Source organism: Scleropages formosus, chromosome 5 (genome assembly GCF_900964775.1).
Source record: "Scleropages formosus chromosome 5, fSclFor1.1, whole genome shotgun sequence".
Taxonomy (NCBI): Eukaryota; Metazoa; Chordata; class Actinopteri; order Osteoglossiformes; family Osteoglossidae; genus Scleropages; species Scleropages formosus.
In genome coordinates this window covers 36,953,548-36,974,759 of record NC_041810.1, presented here as the reverse complement: position 1 = coordinate 36,974,759, position 21,212 = coordinate 36,953,548, and the positions used below count along the sequence as shown (strand labels likewise).

The following is a 21,212-nucleotide window of genomic DNA, read 5'->3' as shown; positions in this document are numbered from 1 at the left end:
TAACATCCCGGCAAAATTATGTTGCACTGTTGGGTAATTGCAGAGGATGGCTGAGGCAAGAAACCAAGACAATTTGCAGGTGAACTTGTAGAACAGATCATAGTTACATAAGGGCAAGCTGGCACACCACCTTGCTATGCTAATGCCATTGTCACCAGCCATGTAATCAAAGCTTTATGGTCACCTACCCTCAGCAGCACCTCGCAGCTCTTCTCCGCTGCCTTTGACAGAGCACACTCTCCCCCGATGTCCTGGCCAGACACCCATGCCTAGCAACAGCTCCTCTACGTCAGTCCCGATCACTGCAGGCTCATCTTTCAGTCACCGTTTTATCGGCCTGCTGGCTTCTTCCTTTGCGCCAATTCCCGCTTCTGCATCTTCGGAGTTCTACGGCTCACGAATCCATCTTTTCATGGTCCTGCCCCAACCTGCTGCTGACACCAATGTAGTGCGCAGCACTCTGGGTTTGGATGCAGTAAGGAAGGATGCACGGACACCGTTCGTTATGAACGTTAGAATGCCTACACACGTCATGATGATGGGAGACATTTTTCAGAAACACAGCATTAGGAAAAAAAAAAAAAAAAAAACAATTCCATGTTACATGTATAGGTGAAATTCCCAAGAATATCTGGTATGGAAATGCAAAAATAGAAATGTGAAATAATATACTATCATTACCCCCCAATTTCACTGCTACGTGTGGAAATGAGAAACTTGACTTTATGAATCATAATGTGATCATGGAATCCAGCGCAGAGTGAAATGATCGCTGGTCGTGTGAACGAAGAGAGAATTAAAGTAACAAGAATAGCATCCGGACGAGAGTCCGACACGGACGCGCGTTGCTATTACGTCCAAACATGGACAAAACGTAAAATGACCTCACGTGCAGGGTGATGTTAAAAGTGCACTGTGCGTATTGTAAGACACTTGGTAGAAGTGAAACAGGAAACACGAAACACACACGGTGTTTGAACTACGGTGAACAGTTACGCTACTCTGTGAGTATGACTGCAACCCCGAGACGTGACGAAATACCGGACTGGACACTGGAACAGGACTGGAGAACAAGAGGCAGGAACTGACAGGACGGGCACTGGAACATGAACACTGAGGGAACAAGAGACTACGAATCGCCAAGAGAGCACAATTGAACCCCTGATTAAGAATCTGCAATCGGTTCTGCTCCGCTGGCTCCTTTTATACTTCCGTGTCCTATGAGACTGTGAGCTGATACGTGGCTGTTCCCTAGCAACACTGACTGAGTGGCGCCGCCTATGACCAGTAGGGGCAGTGACCCCGTGGGACGTGACAAACAGACGCAGAAAAATATACAAATATATGGAGTAGATATGCACATATAGAAAAGTGACACAAAAGTTTAGAATGAATAAACATAAATATGTGTAAAACCCATGAACACATTCATCAGCCATGTTCGCTGTGCGCGTGCACGAGTCTCGCCACCTGCGGCCGCGGCCGCAGCCTCACCTGTGCACGAGCCCAAACGGCCGCCGAAACACACATCTGCGCACGCGCCCCGCACACCTGCGAGCGCCCCACACCTACAGAGCCATGATGGAGGAACATGTGTCTTGCAGTGCAGTAAGATAAAGAAGGTGGTGGTCACCGGTCAGTCTTCATCACTGTGAATATGCTTGATGATACATTTTTGTGTACAGTACTTGATTTTTTTTTTGTTCTGAATAGAATGCATGTTGTGTCTTTAGTAAACAAGGGAAGCAGGAGAATTATTATTCAAAGATTTGAATAATGAAAACAAACAAGCCCGTACGGCGTAACACACCAAGTCAACATCACCACGTATATATCTCTCTTTTTGATGTAGAACTACGTCTTTATCCTCATTAGGTTGGGGGGGGTAACTTGGGAATTGAATGTAACGAAAAAATGCAACCCCTCTTGCCGCTGCTGCTCGCAAATGAAAAGACAGAGAGATACTGCATATACTGTTGGAGAGAGAAAGGAACACCGCATCAAACGACATATGAATGGCCGCTGCCGGTTCAGCCTGAGTGAGCTGGTAACATTGCGAAAATGTCCTACATTTGGCTCGTTATGGAGTTGCCGTGCGTTGCACTACATGTCATCACATTTAAACCACATCATAGCGGTGACGTCAGTACCTCAGTTCGTCGCTAGAGAGCCGCGCTATCGGACACATACCACACTGGCAGGAAAACCTTAATTTAGACCGAGGTAGGGGGCCCAAAGGCGGATAAGACACCAGCCAAGACACCGGCTCAGCGAGAGCGTAAGCAGCATGCTTGGGGCAAGGTGGAGCGGGACGCTGCAAAATCGCCTCAGGAGGCCTCGGAGCCGCAACCATCAACTTCTCGCACACCCGACATTACCGTATAGCACGAGTCCATTGACATGCATGCAGCAGCGACCGACCTTATATTTGGGCTGAGTGGGTCGGGGCAGCAGGGCGCCGAAGACACCGACGCTGAGACAAGTGATCATTGACGAAATCAGCATGATTGGCGCCGGCGTGCTAGGCACTATCCACTCGCGAATGGGCAACATCAAGAATCGATGATTCTTTTGGCAGCATGAACGCCATCTTCTGTGGCGATATCGTACTTCTCACATGGTTGCCCTGTTCTTGCCATGTCTGATTGCATTGAATCTGGATAGTGCCATGATTTATCGCCCAATAAACGATGACTGCATACGCAACCTTGTTTAATTTCTTGTACCACCCACACGTAGTTCCATCCATCCATCCATTTTCCTCCGCTTTTATCCGGGGCCGGGTCGCGGGGGCAGCAGTCCGAGCAGAGTCCTCCAGACTTCCCTCTCCCCGCACACCTCCTCCGGTTCCTCTGGGGGAACCCCAAGGCGTTCCCAGGCCAGCCGGGAGACATAGTCTCTCCAACGTGTCCTGGGTCTGCCCCGAGGCCTCCTCCCAGTGGGACAAGCCCGGAACACCTCCCCAGGGAGGCGTCCAGGAGGCATCCGGAACAGATGCCCGAGCCACTTCAACTGGCTCCTCTCGATGCGGAGGAGCAGCGGCTCTACTCCGAGCTCCTCCCGGGTGACTGAGCTCCTCACCCTATCCCTAAGGGTGCGCCCAGCCACTCTGCGGAGGAAACTCATTTCTGCCGCTTGTATCCGCGATCTCATTCTTTCGGTCATGATCCAGAGTTCATGACCATAGGTGAGGGTAGGAACGTAGATCGACCGGTAAATTGAGAGCTTCGCCTTATGACTCAGCTCCCTCTTCACCACAACAGACCGGTACAATGACCGCATTACTGCGGACGCCGCACCGATCCGTCTGTCAACCTGCCGCTCCATTTTTCCCTCACTCGTGAACAAGACCCCGAGATACTCAAACTCCTCCTCCTCCACTTGAGGGAGCAACTCCCCCCTAACCCGGAGGGGGCAATCCACCTTTTTCCGACTGAGAACCATGGCCTCGGATTTGGAGGTGCTGATTCTCATCCCCGCCGCTTCGCACTCGGCTGCAAACCTCCCCAGTGCACGCTGCAAGTCTTGACTTGATGAAGCCAACAGGACCACATCGTCCGCAAAAAGCAGAGACGAGATCTCGCGGCCACCAAAACAGACACCCTCTGTTCCCTGGCTGCGCCTAGAAATTCCGTCCATAAAGATAATGAACAGAATCGGTGACAAAGGGCAGCCCTGGCGGAGTCCAACATGCACCGGGAACAGGTCTGACTTACTGCCGGCAATGCGAACCAAGCTCCTGCTCCGGTCATACAGGGAACGAACAGCCCGTAGCAACGAGCCCCGAACCCCATAATCCCGAAGTACCCCCCATAGGATGCCACGAGGGACACGGTCGAATGCCTTCTCCAGGTCCACAAAACACATATGGACTGGTTGGGCAAACTCCCACGAACCCTCCAGCACCCTAGTGAGGGTATAGAGCTGGTCCAGTGTTCCACGGCCAGGGCGAAAACCGCATTGCTCCTCCTGAATCCGAGGTTCGACTATCGGTCGGATTCTCCTTTCCAGTACCCTGGCATAGACTTTCCCAGGGAGGCTAAGGAGTGTGATCCCCCTGTAGTTGGAACACAATCTCCGGTCCCCCTTCTTAAAAAGAGGGACCACCACCCCGGTCTGCCAGTCCAGAGGCACCGTTCCCGAACTCCACGCGATGCTGCAGAGGCGTGCCAGCCAAGACAGCCCCACAACATCCAGAGATTTGAGAAACTCGGGGCGGATCTCATCCACCCCCGGAGCCTTGCCACTGAGGAGTTTTTTGACTACCTCAGCAACTTCAGCCAGGGTAATGGACGAGTCCCCCTCCGAGTCCCCAGCCTCAGCTTCCTCTACGGAAGGCGTGTCGGAGGGATTGAGGAGATCCTCAAAGTACTCCTTCCACCGCCCGAAAACATCCTCAGCTGAGGTCAGCAGCGCACCACTTCCACTGTAAACAGTGTTCGTGGAACACCGCTTCCCCCCTCTGAGTCGCCGGACGGTTTGCCAGAATCTCTTTGAGGCTGACCGAAAGCCTTCCTCCATGGCCTCGCCGAACTCCTCCCAAGCCCGAGTTTTTGCCGCGGCGACTGCCAGAGCCACGCTCCGTTTGGCCCGTCGGTACCTGTCAGCTGCTTCAGGAGTCCCATGAGCCAGCCAGGCCCGATAGAACTCCTTCTTCAGCTTGACGGCATCCCTTACTTCCGGTGTCCACCACCGTGTTCGGGGATTGCCGCCGCGACAGGCGCCGGAGACCTTATGGCCGCAGCTCCGAACTGCCGCCCCGACAATGGAGGCACGGAACATAGTCCATTCAGACTCGATGTCCCCCACCTCCCTCGGGACCTGGTTGAAGCTCTGTCGGAGGTGGGAGTTGAAGACCTCTCTGACAGGGGCCTCCGCCAAACGTTCCCAACAGACCCTCACTATGCGTTTGGGCCTGCCAGGTCTGTCCAGCTTTTTCCCCCGCCATCGAATCCAACTCACCACCAGGTGGTGATCAGTTGACAGCTCAGCCCCTCTCTTCACCCGAGTGTCCAAGACATATGGCCGAAGGTCAGAAGAAATGACTACAAAGTCGATCATCGACCTCCGACCTAGGGTGTCCTGGTGCCAAGTGCACTTATGGACACCCTTATGCATGAACATGGTGTTCATTATGGATAAACCGCGACTAGCACAGAAATCCAATAACAACTCACCGCTCGGGTTCAGATCAGGGAGGCCGTTCCTCCCAATCACGCCCCTCCAGGTGTCACTGTCACTGCCCACGTGGGCGTTAAAGTCCCCCAGTAGAACGACAGAGTCCCCAGTGGGAGCGCTTTCCAGCACGCCCCCCAGGGACTCTAAAAAGGCCGGGTACTCTACACTGCCGCTAGGCGGATAAGCACAAACGACAGTGAGAGACCGTTCCCTGACCCGAAGGCGCAGGGAGACGACCCTCTCATTCACCGGGGTAGACTCCAACACATGGCGGCTGAACTGGGGGGCTATTAATAAGCCCACGCCAGCCCGCCGCCTCTCACCTTGGGCAACGCCAGAATAGTGGAGAGTCCACCCTTGGTCGAAAAGAGTGGTTCCAGAACCCAAGCTGTGAGTGGAAGTGAGCCCGACTATATCTAGACGGTATCTCTCAACTTCCTGCACCAGCTCAGGCTCCTTCCCCGCCAGTGAGGTGACATTCCAAGTCCCAAAAACCAGAGTTGGCGCCCGAGGTTTGGGTCGGCCGGGCACTCGGCCCCGACCACCGCCCAAATCACAATGCACCGGCCCCTTACGGTTTCTCCTGCAGGTGGTGAGCCCACCAAAGAGGTCAAAAGTAGGATTTTATAATCAAATTTATAAGTGACTGGGAGCCAATGCAACGGTTTAAGTACAGGTGTTATATGATCAAACTTCCTAGTTCTAGTGACAGTTCACGCACCAGCATTTTGTGTCAACTGTAGCCTGGATAAAGTGTGGTATGGTCAACCCGGCAATAAAGCATTACAGTAATCCAGCCTGCTGGAAAAGAATACATGAACCAGTTTTTCAGAATCCCATCTATATAGGAAACGCCGCAATTTAGCTATGTTTCTTAACTGAAGGAAGCACGACTTAGTCAAAGCATTTACATGCGATACAAATGACAGAACAGATTTTATAGAAAATGTATATAAAAGATATAAGAGATCTGTTTCAAGTTTCAGTTTCAGGTACGTGGACAATAATTTTCTCGTCATGCTGGTTTTCAACCAATGAGATTCACTGGTGTTCAGTTACAGCAGGTAAATTCGACAGGTGAGCAGTTCCTGGTGGACATTTTCATAGTCAGACACTGATCTCCCCCATAGTAAATAACAATTTTGGATATTTACAGTACTTCCTAAGGTAAGTACTAATTTTTCTGGGAAAAACAGAATAATTCTGCATTATATTTGTAGAAAACATTCTGTTTTATCTGCATTTTTGTGACTTGAAGGGAAATGTTTTTAACTTTTACTTTCACTTTTACTGTTGTTCTGTACGAGCAGAAAAACTAAAACAACAACAGTGCAAAACTGAATTATTAATTTCTGAAATATTCCAGTCTACACTGGCATAATGAAGATTTAAATAGGGGGCTTGACGAATGGGGATGCAGTGGCACAGCAGGTTTGACCAGGTTCTGTTTTCTAGGGGGTCTGGGGTTTGAGTCCCTCTTGGAGTGTGCTGTGATGGACTGAGTGTGTCCCCTCTGACCCTGTGCTCTGTGTTGCTGGGTTATCTTCTGGCTCACTGGGACCTTGCTTGTGACAAATGGTGTCAGACAATATATGTGTGTAGGTTCTGTACAGATCAGCATTTTCTATAAAATCTGTTCTTAGTTGAGTGTAGCTGGGTTTCATACTAACACTGGACAAAGTGTCTGAGAACAAGGAGCTATAATAGTTATTGGACTTCAACATGTGAGTTATTGGAATGTTTGTCTGTTAAATGTTTGTATTTAAGGGGGGGTGCGGTGGCGCAGTGGGTTGGACTATGGTCCTGCTATCCGGTGGGTCTGGGGTTCGAGTCCCGCTTGGGGTGCCTTGCGACGGACTGGCGTCCCGTCCTGGGTGTGTCCCCTCCCCCTCTGGCCTTACGCCCTGTGTTACCGGGTAGGCTCCGGTTCCCCGTGACCCCGTATGGGACAAGCGGTTCTGAAAGTGTGTGTGTGTGTGTGTTTGTATTTACTGTGGTAATTACCATGATGAAGGATCATTGCTGGATGGCACTGTCACTTCTGTGAAATATTTGGCATTATTTACTTTTTATTAGTCTGCTTTGCGTCTTGTTGTGAATATTTACCAGATGCAAAATGTTTTTATCTTAATGTGGTTCATCATGTTACAGGATTATTTTCATTGAATATATTTTAACAGAATGATTTTGTGAAATGGATCTAATTCCTGTAGGAAAACAGACCTTTGAAATATGTCTGACTTATTCAATACAACACTATTTTCATTAATTGAACTATATTTTAAGAAGAATTATGTGTTCTGTTAATGTACCTTGTGTGTATTTACGCAGCTGGTTTACACAGAGACCCTTACCTGGTGTGTCCCAGTCCAGGTACTGAGATGGAGAGTTGTGCCTCAGAAATGAGTCACTCTGGGAAGTGTAAGGAGGGGGAAACTTCCTCAAAAATGACTCTGAACAGGTAAGAGAGAGACGTATGTGTTTGTGTTCTTGTGTGTTGTGTTGTCTTAAGTAATATTTATTTGATGTAGGTTGGGGTGCAAAGTGAGTTTTTGTGCATTTTTACAAATTTTCTTGGGAACTGGAAGGTCACAATGATAGAAAGACACTCACTGGAAAGTTTCCTGGAAGTTTCTTATCTGTGACCACAGAGTCCAACAAGAAAGAAGAGACTCACCCGAACCCAGCTGTGTATCCATGAAGAGTGACCGGTCAATGGAACAACCTATTCTCTTCCAACAGGGACTGGTTTCTACAGATGGAAGGTAGAGGTGTTTTGAACCAATGATGCAACTTTTGAGCTCTTCATCTTTATTAAACATGTTCAGATATTTTTGTCCGCATTAGTATATTTAAACTTATGTTTAATCAACAGAAATCAGCTGAAGACATGTGACTCGGCACGTCAACAGGTTGATTTATCAGCAGTTTTCAAGGTACCACAATATTACTACAGTACATAGCTGTTGTAATTATTTTTATGATTAGATTTTTATGATTCACCAGTCTGTGAAACAGGATATTTACTAGACCAGTTTAAGTCACCTTATTTTCTCCAGACTACAATAACAGACTTCTCTTGAGTTCTGACTCAGAAACCATCAGATTACAGGTCTGTGTCCTTAACCACTTCACTACCTGCTGTCCTCTGTTTGCTTAGTTTGTACCAGAACAAAACACACAGGTCACTTTGGTTCAGTTCCATTTCACAGGATTTAATGAAGACAGACTGGTGTTGTCATCAAGATGTAAATACTGACATCAATTTGTGATGTAGGATCCAGAACATGACCTGCTTCTCCTGCTCTCTTGTGTGGAGTTTATTTTACTAACCTTTGTCACATAACAAATGAAACTGTATTACATGATGTTCAAGGTTCTTACAGCTGTTGAGAAGACACATCCCACCCCAGCAGTGTTGTACCAAAGCCCAAGGCAGTAGGTGTTAATGGAACAAAATGAGTCCCTCAGGTGTTTCCCTCAAGTGTATAAAGGGACATCGCTCTGGTCCTAGAGTTGGCTCTCTTTGGCTGCTCCAACACTGCTCTTGGTGAGCCATGTGAGGAACAGCACTGTGTAATGATTCATATGGTTATAGACAAGAACAATATTCTACACAACTAATATCTCTGTTCACGCTGATTTAGGAAAAGGTTTCATGAGATTATTATCATCATTACACACAGAAGAAATACCTGGACACTTTCTACACAGAGACTGAACTTGATTTTTATTTTATGTTGTTTTTCACTCATAATTTGCCTTTTCTCAAGTTGGAGACAAAAACATATATAAAGGATTTGATGTTGTACAAAAAAAAAATTATAAGAGATAAAATGAGTTGTGACGTAATGAATCAAACTCTCTCTCTGAGAACCACCTTAACTGACAGTTTCAAACATTATATTCAGTTCTATTGTGTTCTGTTTAAATTATCCAGATTTCCACACTTTTCTCCTCACATTCCCTTTCTCTATAAGTTTATACTGGTAGTTTCCGCTGTTCATATGTGCACTGACTGTTAACATGTTTCAGATAGTTTAGTAGTGTTTCCCCTCCCCCTGCTGGACTTGTATATAATACTAGTTTATTGGGTTAATGATGTTTCTATTGTTTGTCCATCTTTGTATTTACCTTTTATATATCGTGCCACATTTGCTACACTAAATCAGTTTAGAGGACTTCCTTGGTGTGGTAAATGGGAAATGAATTAGTGGCTTGTCAAATTATACAAATTTATAATAGGAAGGTAGAACCATATTTTATTACTGGTCTAGAAGTTCAGTATTTCTTTTAGTCTCTTGAGGACAAAGCTGTGAAGTTCCTGAGACATAAGCTGAACAAGTTGAAGAGGAATCTGAGTCAGGATTACCCAGCATGCCTTGAGCCCCAGGCTGACAATGACCTGGACAGTGAAGCTGAGATCCAGAAGATGTGTGGCAGAGAGGGGGCTCTGAAGATCACACCGTACATCCTGAGGACTATGAACCAGAAGGACCTCACAGACACACTGGAGAAGAGTAAGAACTTTGTGTATCTCTTTACAGTCTCATGTAGCTTAATTTTCTTTTGAATTCGTTATACAATAATACACCAGGAAAGACGTTCAACCCCTCGTGCTAAAATCAAGGGGGCTGAACACAAACCAACCATGCCACCAATACTCCATCCCTCGCAAAACCCCACCTGCCCCTCACCCCACCCCAATACAGCTCTCCCTAAAAATCAGCCCACGTCATGGGCAGGCACCACCCTTCTCGCTGGGAGCCACCACGAGCACGTCGCTGGGGTTGTCAAGTGGGCACCTTCCTTCGTTGATGTTTCGTTGAATTGAGCCCACGACACCTCCAGAAGGCTCAACAGCAAGATCTGGCATCCCAGACCCACCCCCATCCATGCCCGCGGTGCCATCCCAGGAACTCCACCCACCAGAGAACCTCCCACCCCAGCCATACGTTAGCCACCAACAAACCAACCAACACATCACATCAGCACATGGAGGCGACAGCAAGACTCACCATTTGACAGTCACATAAGCGAGTACTCCCTGCTCAAGTCTGCTTCCCCCAAACAATTTGCTGCCTCCTCATCCACAACCACTGACTGGGTTTTTCTGCTACCTCCGACGAGTTTTTTTAATCACTGCTCTTAACGAATGACCCCTGAAACCAAAATCCAACAGTAGCGACGTGGTTGATTTTGCAACAAACCCTCTTGCACCAATCTCCACCGGTCTAATAATGCACTGCCAGCCTTGTTCCCTCACCTCACTGGCCAACTCAATGTACTTCAGCTTCTTCCTCTCAAGGCATCCTCCAATGCTTCTTCGAAGGGTATCGTTAACTCAATGAAGTATTGAGCTCAATCCGTTTATTCTCCAACAAACCTGCCAAGGATTTTAGCACTTCATTATGCATCCAAGCATATCTTCTCTGAGATAAACTAACCTTGCACGCTGACAAAATATGCCTCAGAGGCTATACCACCACGCAAGCTGCAAGTCGGCTTCGTACCTACCCAGTGACTAAGATTCTGTGGAGTAGGAAGAACATCATAGGTGGCTCCAATGAGAAACTAATATGACCGGCGTCCATCGCCCACAGACCGTACCAGCCAATCTTCCATTTCTCCACACACTCCCAAGTCAAACATCGCCCCTGCACTCCATGTGACGTCGCAGTTGCCCCCCTCGTCTCCTGTTTCTGTTCCTGTTTGCGGATAAAACCAATCACCAGCTTCCTCCTCTCCGGCAACTTAGCTTTACTCCACAATTTTATTGGATCACTGGCACCAAGCCCCACCCTACCTGCCTCACCTGACCGACCACATCTCTGTGCTCAAGAGCTGCCTGCGCATGCGCAACGACTCCCCCCCAGATTCCACTTGCGTCCTGTTTTTAATCTTACAAGAATCAGTCTCACCACTGGGTCACTTGTGCTTGACAATATCAATTCTAAGCCAACCTTGGCACACTCAAATTCTTCACTCAATTCCAAGACCCCCTTTCCATACAAAACCACACTACTTGAACAATGAGGAAGCCCCAACCATCTCCTTATAGCTTTGCTCATAACACCTTTGAGTCTTTCCACCTCTGACATAGAAACCTCGTAAACAATTAGCGGCCACCTAATACGAGGCAATAGACCAAACTGCAAGCACCACACCTTCAGTTTCCCTGGTAATAAATATTTATCAATCTTTTTAATTGCCTGTATTACATCCTCTCTTAACCCTTTTACCTGTTCCCTGTCACTTAATGAAGAATCATACCATCTGCCCAAGCTCTTAGTTGGCCTTTCAGCCACTGACGGAATCTTTTTCCCATCAATGTGAAAATTCTCCTGCAGTAACTTGCCTTTAACTATTGACAAGCTCCTACACTTGCTAGGTTTAACTTTCAGTTTGGCCAGCTCTAGATTTCCATTTAGCTTTGTTAATAAGCAACGAGTACACGGGAGGGTAGTATTAAGCACGGTGATATCATCCATATATGCTCTGATTGGCAGGAGGTGAGAACCATCCTTCAGCCTCATACCCCCAACCACCCATTTCGAAAATCTTATTATCACCTCCATCGCCATGGTAAAAGCCAAAGGCGAGACTGTGCATCCAGCCATTATGTTAATCCCCAGCCGCTGCCAAGATGTGGTCTATTGTCTGGTACAAAAATAAAACTGGATGTCTTCAAAATACACCTTAACCAGTCTCGTAATACACTGTGGGACTTTAAAGAAATCAAATGCCTTCCACAACAAAACATGTGGTACTGAACCAAAGGCATTCGCCAAGTCCAAAAAAATCACGTGGAGCTCTTTACCTAACGTTGTGGAATGTCAAATATATAGGCAAGATAGGCAATAATGAAAATTAATTGTCAAAAAACTAAAATGATTGATACAAAAAGACAACAAAAACTATATTAAACATAACATTGATTTCCTTCTGTTCATTTTAAATGGTCTGTAATAGATTTGGATTTCTTTTGTTTTTATATTAATACTTGTTTTCCCCCATTTTTCCTGTAATTCATTTTGTCAGATGAATTTCTGATGAAATATCAATATAAATACAGATGTAACCTGAAGAAGAAATTCGAGTGTGTCTTTGAAGGGAAAGCAAAGCAAGGGAATCCAGTCCTGCTCAATAAGATTTACACAAAGCTCTACATCACTAAAGGTGGAACTGGAGGGATCAATGATGAACATGAAGTGAGACTTATTGAAACAGCCACCAAGAGTCCAGCAGTACAAGACACTGCGATCCAATGCAGTGACATTTTTGAACCCTTAGCTGGAGAAACGGCACCTATAAGAACCGTGCTGACAAAGGGGGTTGCAGGCATCGGAAAAACTGTGTCTGTGCACAAATTTATTCTTGACTGGGCAGAAGGAAAAGAAAATCAAGATATTCATTTAATATTTGCTTTTCCTTTCCGGGACCTAAATCTGATGAAGGGTCAAGATTACAGTCTGATAGAACTCATTCACCACTTTATCCCAGAACTGAAAGAGCTTGGATCAGCTGAGCTTGAAAGGTGTAAAATGTTGTTCATCTTCGATGGTCTAGATGAGAGTCGACTTCCTCTAGATTTCAAGAACAATCAGAGCTGGTTTGATGTAACAAAGACAACATCTTTGGATGTGTTGCTGACCAACCTCATTAAGGGGAATCTGCTCCCCTCTGCTCTCATCTGGGTAACCTCCAGACCAGCAGCAGCAGGTCAGATCCCTCCTGAATGTGTCCACCAGATGACAGAGATACGAGGGTTCAATGATCCTCAGAAGGACGAGTACTTCAGGAAGAGGTTCAGCAATCAGGACCTGGTCAACAGGATCATCACACATGTGAAGTCAACAAGGAGTCTCTACATCATGTGTCATATTCCTGTCTTCTGTTGGATTTCAGCCATTGTTCTTGAGAAGCTGTTTGGTAATGAAGACAGTGGAGAAATCCCCAAGACTCTGACTCAGATGTACACACACTTCCTCATCTTTCAGTCCAGTTTAAAGAAGGAGAAGTATCAGAAGAAACAAGTAATGGAATTTCATAAGATTTTAAAATCAGACAGAGGATTCCTTCTTAAACTGGGCGAACTGGCTTTTAGAAACCTTGAGACAGGAAACCTCATATTTTATGAGGAAGATCTCAAAGAGTGTGGCATTGATGTCAGTGAAGCTTCAGTGTACTCTGGAGTGTGCACAGAAATCTTCAAAGAGGAGTGTGGCTTATACCAGAGGAAGGTTTACTGCTTTGTGCATCTGAGTGTTCAGGAGTATCTTGCTGCTTTGTTTTCAGTACTAAAGAGAAACAAGAAATCCAGTTTTTTTAAACAGACTGCCAACCGAAGAGAAACTTGGTAGACTTTATCAACAGTTCAGTGGATCAGGCCTTACAGAGCAAGAATGGACATTTGGACCTCTACCTCTGCTTCCTTCTTGGCCTTTCAATGGATTCCAGTCAGAGTCTGTTATATGGGCTACTGACAGAGAGAAGAATCAGATCATTTGATACTGACAAGACAGTGCAGTACATCAAGAAGAAGATCAGGGAGAATCTGTCTCCAGAGAGAACCATCAATCTGTTCCACTGTCTTAATGAACTCAATGACAATTCTTTATTGGAGGAAGTCCAAGGTTACCTGAGCTCAGGGAATATTTCAGCCAAACACCTCTCACCTGTACAGTGGTCAGCTCTGGCCTTTGTGTTACTGATGTCAGACAAGGAACTGGATGTGTTTGACCTGAAGAAATACATCAGGTCAGAGGAAGGTCTTCTGAGGCTGCTGCCAGTGCTCAAGATCTCCAAAATAGCTCTGTAAGTACTCTGGTCTAATGATAGTTAAGAGTAGTAATAAAATTGAAAGGCACTTCACAGTTATCTCCACATACATTACTTTGCAAATTAATGGACTGTTTCCACTTAAAAATATCCATCCAAATGTTATCTTTTCCAGGCTGAACCAGTGTGGACTGACAGAGAGATGATGTGAAGCTCTGAACTCTGCTCTCATCTCAAACTCTTCACACCTGAGAGAGTTAGACCTGAGTGACAATGACCTGCAGGATTCAGGAGTGAAGATACTCTCTGCTGGACTGGGGAACAAACACTGTAACCTGGACACACTGAGGTCAGTACTACTGGGGAATAAACACTGTACGTGATCAGTAATGTGTGTATCAGTGAAAATACAGTGTTTAGTGTGTGTGAGTCTCTCTACAGACTGTCTGGCTGTTGTGTCACAGAGAGAGGCTGTGCTTCTCTGGCTTCAGCTCTGCGTTGGAACCCCTGTTCACACCTGAGAGAATTGGATCTGAGCTAGAATCACCCAGGAGACTCAGGAGTGAAGCTGCTCTCTGATCTACTGGAGGATCCACACTGTAGACTGGAGACAGTGCAGTAAGTATTGTGTGTGTGTGTGTGTGTGTGTGTGTGTGTGTGAGATTACTGCTAACCCACATACATGTCACAGGGCTCTGAGTTTCCACACACACTTCATACACAGGCTGTTTGTGTCTCTCAGTCACTGTGTGTCCTTCTGCTTCTCCTACAGTGTGGATCATGGTGAACAGTGCAGGATCAGACCAGGACCAAGGAAATGTAAGTGTGTTTGTACTGAACAGTTGCCATCAGATGTTCATGATGATGGTGTGTGCGAGACTCTTCCTCCTGTCTGTGTGACTGGTGTGTTCTTCATCACTGCTGTGTCACTGATGTCAGGACACTTGGGAGTGTTTTCTGAAGGAGATCAGATCCACACCACTTGCTCACTCTGATGTTTATTCTATACACATATAACACCCTGTTGTCGAGCAGCAGCTGCTGGGCTGTACTTCCGATCCAGCAAACACAGTGTTCTCTGCTCTACACAACACACACACACACGGCTGTTATACACAAGTGCATTTGAAGTTTCAAGTTTTTATTTGTCACAAACACAACGTATGACATGCAGTGAAATGCTTATCCGACAGCCCACGGTACAAATAAGGCGAGACAAACAAGAAGAAACTAGGAACACAGTCCAGGAATACAAGGAATATATAATGATGAAAACAGGAAAGAATAAATAATAAAATAAATAATAAAATTAAATAGGATACAAACGTGTAGTCCAATATTAAAGGTTAGATAAAAGTGCAATGTGCTGAGGGGGGGCGCAGTGGCACAGTGGTTTTGACTGAGTCCTGCTCTCCGGTGGGTCTGGAGTTCAAGTCTTGCTTGGGGTTCCTTGTGATGGACTGGCATCCCATCCTGGGTGTGTCCCCTCCCCCTCCAACATTTTGTCCTGTGTTGCCGGGTTAGGCTCCGGCTCCCCGCGACCCCGTATGGGACAAGCGGTTCAGAAAGTGTGTGTGTGTTTTTGAAATAATGAGGCACAATAAGCTGAAAAAGCTGGTTTATGACAGTTCTCTCCAGATATTCTCCATCACAGATGCACACTCTTGCACATCTGTCCTGTGTCTTTTTATACTGCTCAACCTGTCTTATGTCCTTGTACAAGACACACAGACCTTCCAAGATCTTCACCCAGTTGCACTTAAATGCAGTTTTATCAGTAGCACAAACACTGTTCCAGAGACTTCTACAGCAGGACATATCACAGACACACATAGAAGACATACAGAGATGAATGATGAACACACACACACACACACACACACACACACACACACACACACACACACATTTCCAGAACCGCTTGTCCCATACAGGGTCACGGGGAACCAGAGCCTACCCGGCAACACAGGGCGTAAGGCCGGAGGGGGAAGGGGACACACCCAGGACGGGACGCCAGTCCGTCACAAGGCACCCCAAGCAGGACTCGAACCCCAGACCCACCCGAGAGCAGGACTGCGGTCCAACCCACTGCGCCACCACACCCCCCACTGAATGATGAATAATATAATAGAAATAACAACAGGAGACAAAGTCAGAACACAGCTAAATAAATCAGAATCATTGTAATAGTGAAAATAAAAATAATTTGAAATAGGATATATTTTAAATTTTTGAAAGAAAATCTGAATGTAATCTGTTTGTTGACCACTGATTTAAAGTATAATATTGGTAAATTAAAGGTGGTGATTTTAGATATTGAGCATACTGTAATTTTTTTTTTTTAAATTCTTGTTATGTAACTGTTTGAAAGTGTAAAGTGTTGAAATTGTTCTGCCCATCAGTGTGAAGGGCTGTAACACTAAGCTGACAGTGAGAACTGGAAGTCCACTACAAAAACAAACTGTAATACAGTTTCATTTACTTTTATTCATTTATGAGACACTTTTCTCCAAAGTGACGTTGAGCTCAGAGAAAACAAAAGTTCATCTGTAACCCGGTGACTAAATGATCACACAAGGTTGAGTAGAATTTCAGAGATTTAATCTTAGGCTCAGAGAGATATTTACTGTCTTGAGTTCCAACCAAATAATGAACTTCAGTTAGTGAAATATGGAAATGTCCCAAAAAGGATATGTCACCATCATGTTAAAATTAACTTTTAAGAATAAAAAAAGAACGAAAAAATAATAAAATGAATCAAGTCAATTTGTCTACAGATGCCAGTAATACAGTTTCACACAGTTACATTTACAGGATTTGGTGAAATTTGTGTTTTATCTGGAGATTTAACACTGTTTTAACTATGTTTTAACTGTGTTTCATCTGCAGACTTCTGCCAGCTCACACTGGACCCCAACACAGCAAACACACACCTGTATCTGTCTGAGGACAACATGAAGTGAAGAGGAACAGAAACATCGTCATCATGCAGACAGATTTGACTGTTTTAGTTAGACAAGTTCTGTGTGTAGAATGTGTGTCTGGTCACTGTTACTGGGAGGTTCAGTGGACTGGAATAAAATGGGGCTGAAATAGGAGTGACTTATAAAGGAATTGGGAGGAAAGGAAACAGTGATGACTGTGTGCTTGGATATAATGACAAGTCCTGGGTTCTGTTCTGCACTGATAAGTTACTTTGTGAGACACAACAAAAAACTCACTGCCATAGCTGTACCCCCCTCTCACAGGGTAGGAGTGTATGTGGACTGTGTGTCCAGCGCTCTGTCCTTCTACAGCGTCTCCTCTGGTGAACTGACCCTCCTGTACAGCTTTACCTCCACATTCACTGAGCCCCTCTGTCCTGCGTTTGGGGTTTATCGTTATTCCTCAGTGTGCCTGTGTGAACTGGAATAGATAAGTGTCCTGGGTCTGTTTCGTTTTATTACCACTGTTTTATTGTTGGTGTGATTTATTATATTACCGGCTGTATTCATTTTGTAATCATGATGCTGATGTTTCACAATCGTTGTGAAACTTTCAAACTTTGTTTCCGAACTCGCGGTAATTATTTAATTAACTGAATTCTAGCTGGAGGAATAGCGAACTGAACCAGGACCCACTGTTGGTGTTTATTGCTCGTCAAACGCTTCCTGAACTGTACACCTGTTATTCATAATCGTATAAAATAAATGTAAAACAAACTCGGCTTTCGAACTCCACTGTCTCCCACTCGAACACACACCACTTTCATTAACCAATATGGCGGACAGCAGTGGACCGAATACTGAACTCCCTTCCCACAATGCACTGCTCTCTTAAAGCAACATTCCACTCTTACAGCTTCATGTCCGTGTTCGTCCAGTTCGTCCTGGTCAAGCAGTGTTGTATAGACTGTGAGAGCTGCTGATGGAAAGAGAATTAATAAATTAAATAAGTGAAAACTGTACAGCAAATGTTGTTTGGATTCTAGCTGTGTCTAAATGTTCTTAACGTAAGCCATGAATATAAATACAGGCGTTTTTTTTTTTTTTTAATTATTAAACAAACCACACACAATACCAGAACACACACACATTTTCAGAACCGCTTGTCCCATACAGGGTCGCGGGGAACCGGAGCCTACCCGGCAACACAGACTGCGAAAAACAGATCCTTCCACATGAAGTATCAACTGGGTTTGCTATAGAAACAACAGCAGGGTAAGAGACACCTCCAAGCAGAGTCACAGAACCATTAGGAATAGCCTGCATTACCAGGCCAAACGCTTCCTTTGTGACATGAAATCAAAAACATGACATAAATTCAGTGTAACTCATGAGAACTCCGCATGAGGTTATCAACTGGCCCACCAGAAGGATATTTCTGTCAAACCAACTCCTTAAAAAGATACTCCTACCCTTACACAGGATCTCACCATTGTTCCAAATATAGTACCAGTGTGGAGAAAAGTTGTGCTTGTAAATTAGTTTCCAAGCCAACAGCGCTTGTTTGCGAAAGGCTGACAATTTAACAGGTAACTTCTCTATGTTATAATTGCACATCAGAAGGAAGGAGAGACCGCCAAGTTGGTCAAAAACAAATTTCGGAATGAAATTCCAGATGGAGGCATCATGTCTCAGAAATTGCCTCATCCAGTTAATTTTAAGAGTCATGTTCAAACTAGCAAAGTCCAAGAAATCAAGCTCACCATTCTTATATGAGTTGACAACCACAGACTTCCGGATATAGTGGAAACGATTTCTCCATAAGAAATCGAAGAGCATCTGTTCTATTGTTTTAACAGTTTTGCTGTCTAAATGTACTGAAGAGGCAACATAAGTGAGCCTAGAAATACCTTCTGCTTTGGACAGAAGGACCCGCCCTTTTAAAGACAAGGCCCTCTGCAACCAAAGATTGAATCTGGCCCTTGTCTTCTCAATCACGGGGTTGAAGTTAAAAGCAATTCTGTCCAGTGGATCCTTAGTTATCCGAATCCCTAAATAATTCACCTTTTCTTTAACAGGGATGCCACTAATTGATGTTACAGGACAATCCTTCAAAGCAAGCAGTTCACATTTTGTAAGGTTAAGGCACAAACCCGAAGTCTTAGAAAACACTTCAATCAACTCAACAGCAGGTTGCACCTGCAAAACATCTCTCAAGAACAAAGCTGTATCATCTGCAAACTGACTTATTATAAGACTTCTCCCTGCAATAGAGGTACCCTCCAAACTACTTAACTTAATAAAATGACAAAAGACTTAAGCGACCAGAAGGAAGAGGTACACAGAAACTGGGCACCCCTGCCTAATACCTCTTTCAAGAGCAAACCTTTGAGAGGTGCCCTGACTCAACTTCCCAGAGCTGTTACCATTTGTATAGAGAGCTTTCACCGCACTACAAAAGTAATTGCCCTGTTTTCGTCCGGAAGTAGAAGGCGGACTCAATTGCGGAGCACACAGGAGTTTGAGGGACAGGACAGGAACCGTGGTTGGGGACAGGCGTGGGTCTTCGTACTGCAAACGTCGTTTATTGGGAAATCCAGAATCGTTGTCAGTGAATACAGGCGATAGGTCAAACATAAAAACACGGATCAGAACGCAGGAAGGTAGGGGTCACGGGAGAAGGAGTCGGGCGGGTGGACTGGGAACAAGGATGAGAGCGAGGAGCAGGCTGACTCAAGCAAGTGCGCTGGCTGGGTTGGCAAACAAGGTTCCACGTCCTTCACTGTTTGTTTTTGCCTTATATCTTGCCAGGTCCAGGTGTATCTGATTATGGTGATGGCGTGGGTGTGGCATGACCCCTCCTTCCAGGAGCAGCTCTAGACGCTCGCCTGGGACCCAGGGGGCGACCACGGGGCTGGGGAGCAGGCCAATCCGGATGTGCCCTGTGAAACTCAGAAACAAGGTCAGGATCGAAAATATCACGGGCTGCCATCCAACTGCGTTCCTCTGGCCCATAACCCTCCCAATCCACAAGGTACTGAAGGGTCCCTCCGCGGCGATGGGAATCCAGGAGTGCCCTTACGATGTATGCAGGCCCGCTCCCATCAGGCAAGGTTATAGGAGAGGGAGGCGCTGGCTGCGGCTGATGGAGAGCAGTGGCCATGGGTTTCAGGAACGACACATGGAAAGAGGGGTGTACACGCAAGTGCCAGGGTAGTTGCACCTGATAGGTGACAGGAGTGACTTGCCGTAGAACCTTGAAGGGTCCCAAGTACCTAGGACTAAGTTTTTTGGACATGTATGGTCCTTGTAAGCCGCGAGTGGATAACCATACCCTCTGACCTGGGAGGATGGAGAGCGGTCGTCGTCGTCTGTCCTCCTGGTGTTTTAATTGTGACTGGCGACGGAGAAGATGATCGTGCACGGCTTTCCATACCGTCTGGCTGTTCTTGTACCAGGTATCCACCGCGGGCACGTCACTGGGTTCCAGATGCCATGGAAATAACGACGGTTGGTACCCTAAAATACACTGGAAAGGTGAGTGTCCAGTCGATGAGTGAGTGAGGGTGTTGTGGGCGTATTCTGCCCAAGGCAAGTACCGCACCCACTGCTGGGGATTACCCAAAGAGTAGCTTCGGAGAAATGTCTTGTTGGAGACGCTCCACTTGCCCGTTGGCCTGGGGGTGGTAGCCAGAAGTCAGACTCACCATAATCCCTAGCTTTCTCCAGAATGCCTTCCAGACCCATGAGGTGAACTGAGGTCCTTGGTCGGAGACGATGTCCTCGGGCAGACCGTAAAGCCGGAAAACATGGTGGAAGAGGAGCTCGGCGGTTTCGAGAGCAGTGGGTAGCTTTGGTAAAGGAACCAGGGGACAACCCTTAGAGAAATGGTCAATGATGGTCAGGATTGTGGTCTTACCTTCTGAACTGGGGAGGTCGACTAAGAAGTCGAGGGCTATGTGTGTCCAGGGGCGTCTTGGGATGGGCAAGGGCTGTAGGAGTCCTGCAGGTTTCTGGGTTGGAACCTTTGTTTGTGCACAAACAGGGCAAGCCCGGACAGTCTTGCACATCCTCCTTGAGGGACGGCCACCAGTATCGCCTCTGCAGCTGCTCTTGAGTGCGGCTGAAGCCGGGATGTCCTGCAGCTGGGTGATCGTGTGCCCACTGGAGCAGTGTCTTTCATCTCCCTGGGGGAACGTATTGCTTACCCACCGGTCCTCCAGGAGGTACTGTGGACGGATCTGGTTGCTGCCCTTGGTTGACATCCCATAGCACAGGCCCCACCACACAGGTCCTGGGCAGGATATAGTCAGGTTCACCAGGGGGTGG

The 21,212-nt window shown here is 46.3% G+C and overlaps 2 pseudogenes; both read left to right on the top strand.

Annotated features, from left to right (window-relative positions):
• Nucleotides 1-6,280: 6,280 nt before the first annotated feature.
• LOC114910525 (NLR family CARD domain-containing protein 3-like) lies at nucleotides 6,281-13,999 on the top strand (annotated as a pseudogene).
• A 162-nt stretch (nucleotides 14,000-14,161) lies between these two features.
• On the top strand, nucleotides 14,162-17,509 carry LOC114910565 (stonustoxin subunit beta-like; annotated as a pseudogene).
• The last annotated feature ends 3,703 nt before the right edge of the window (nucleotides 17,510-21,212 follow it).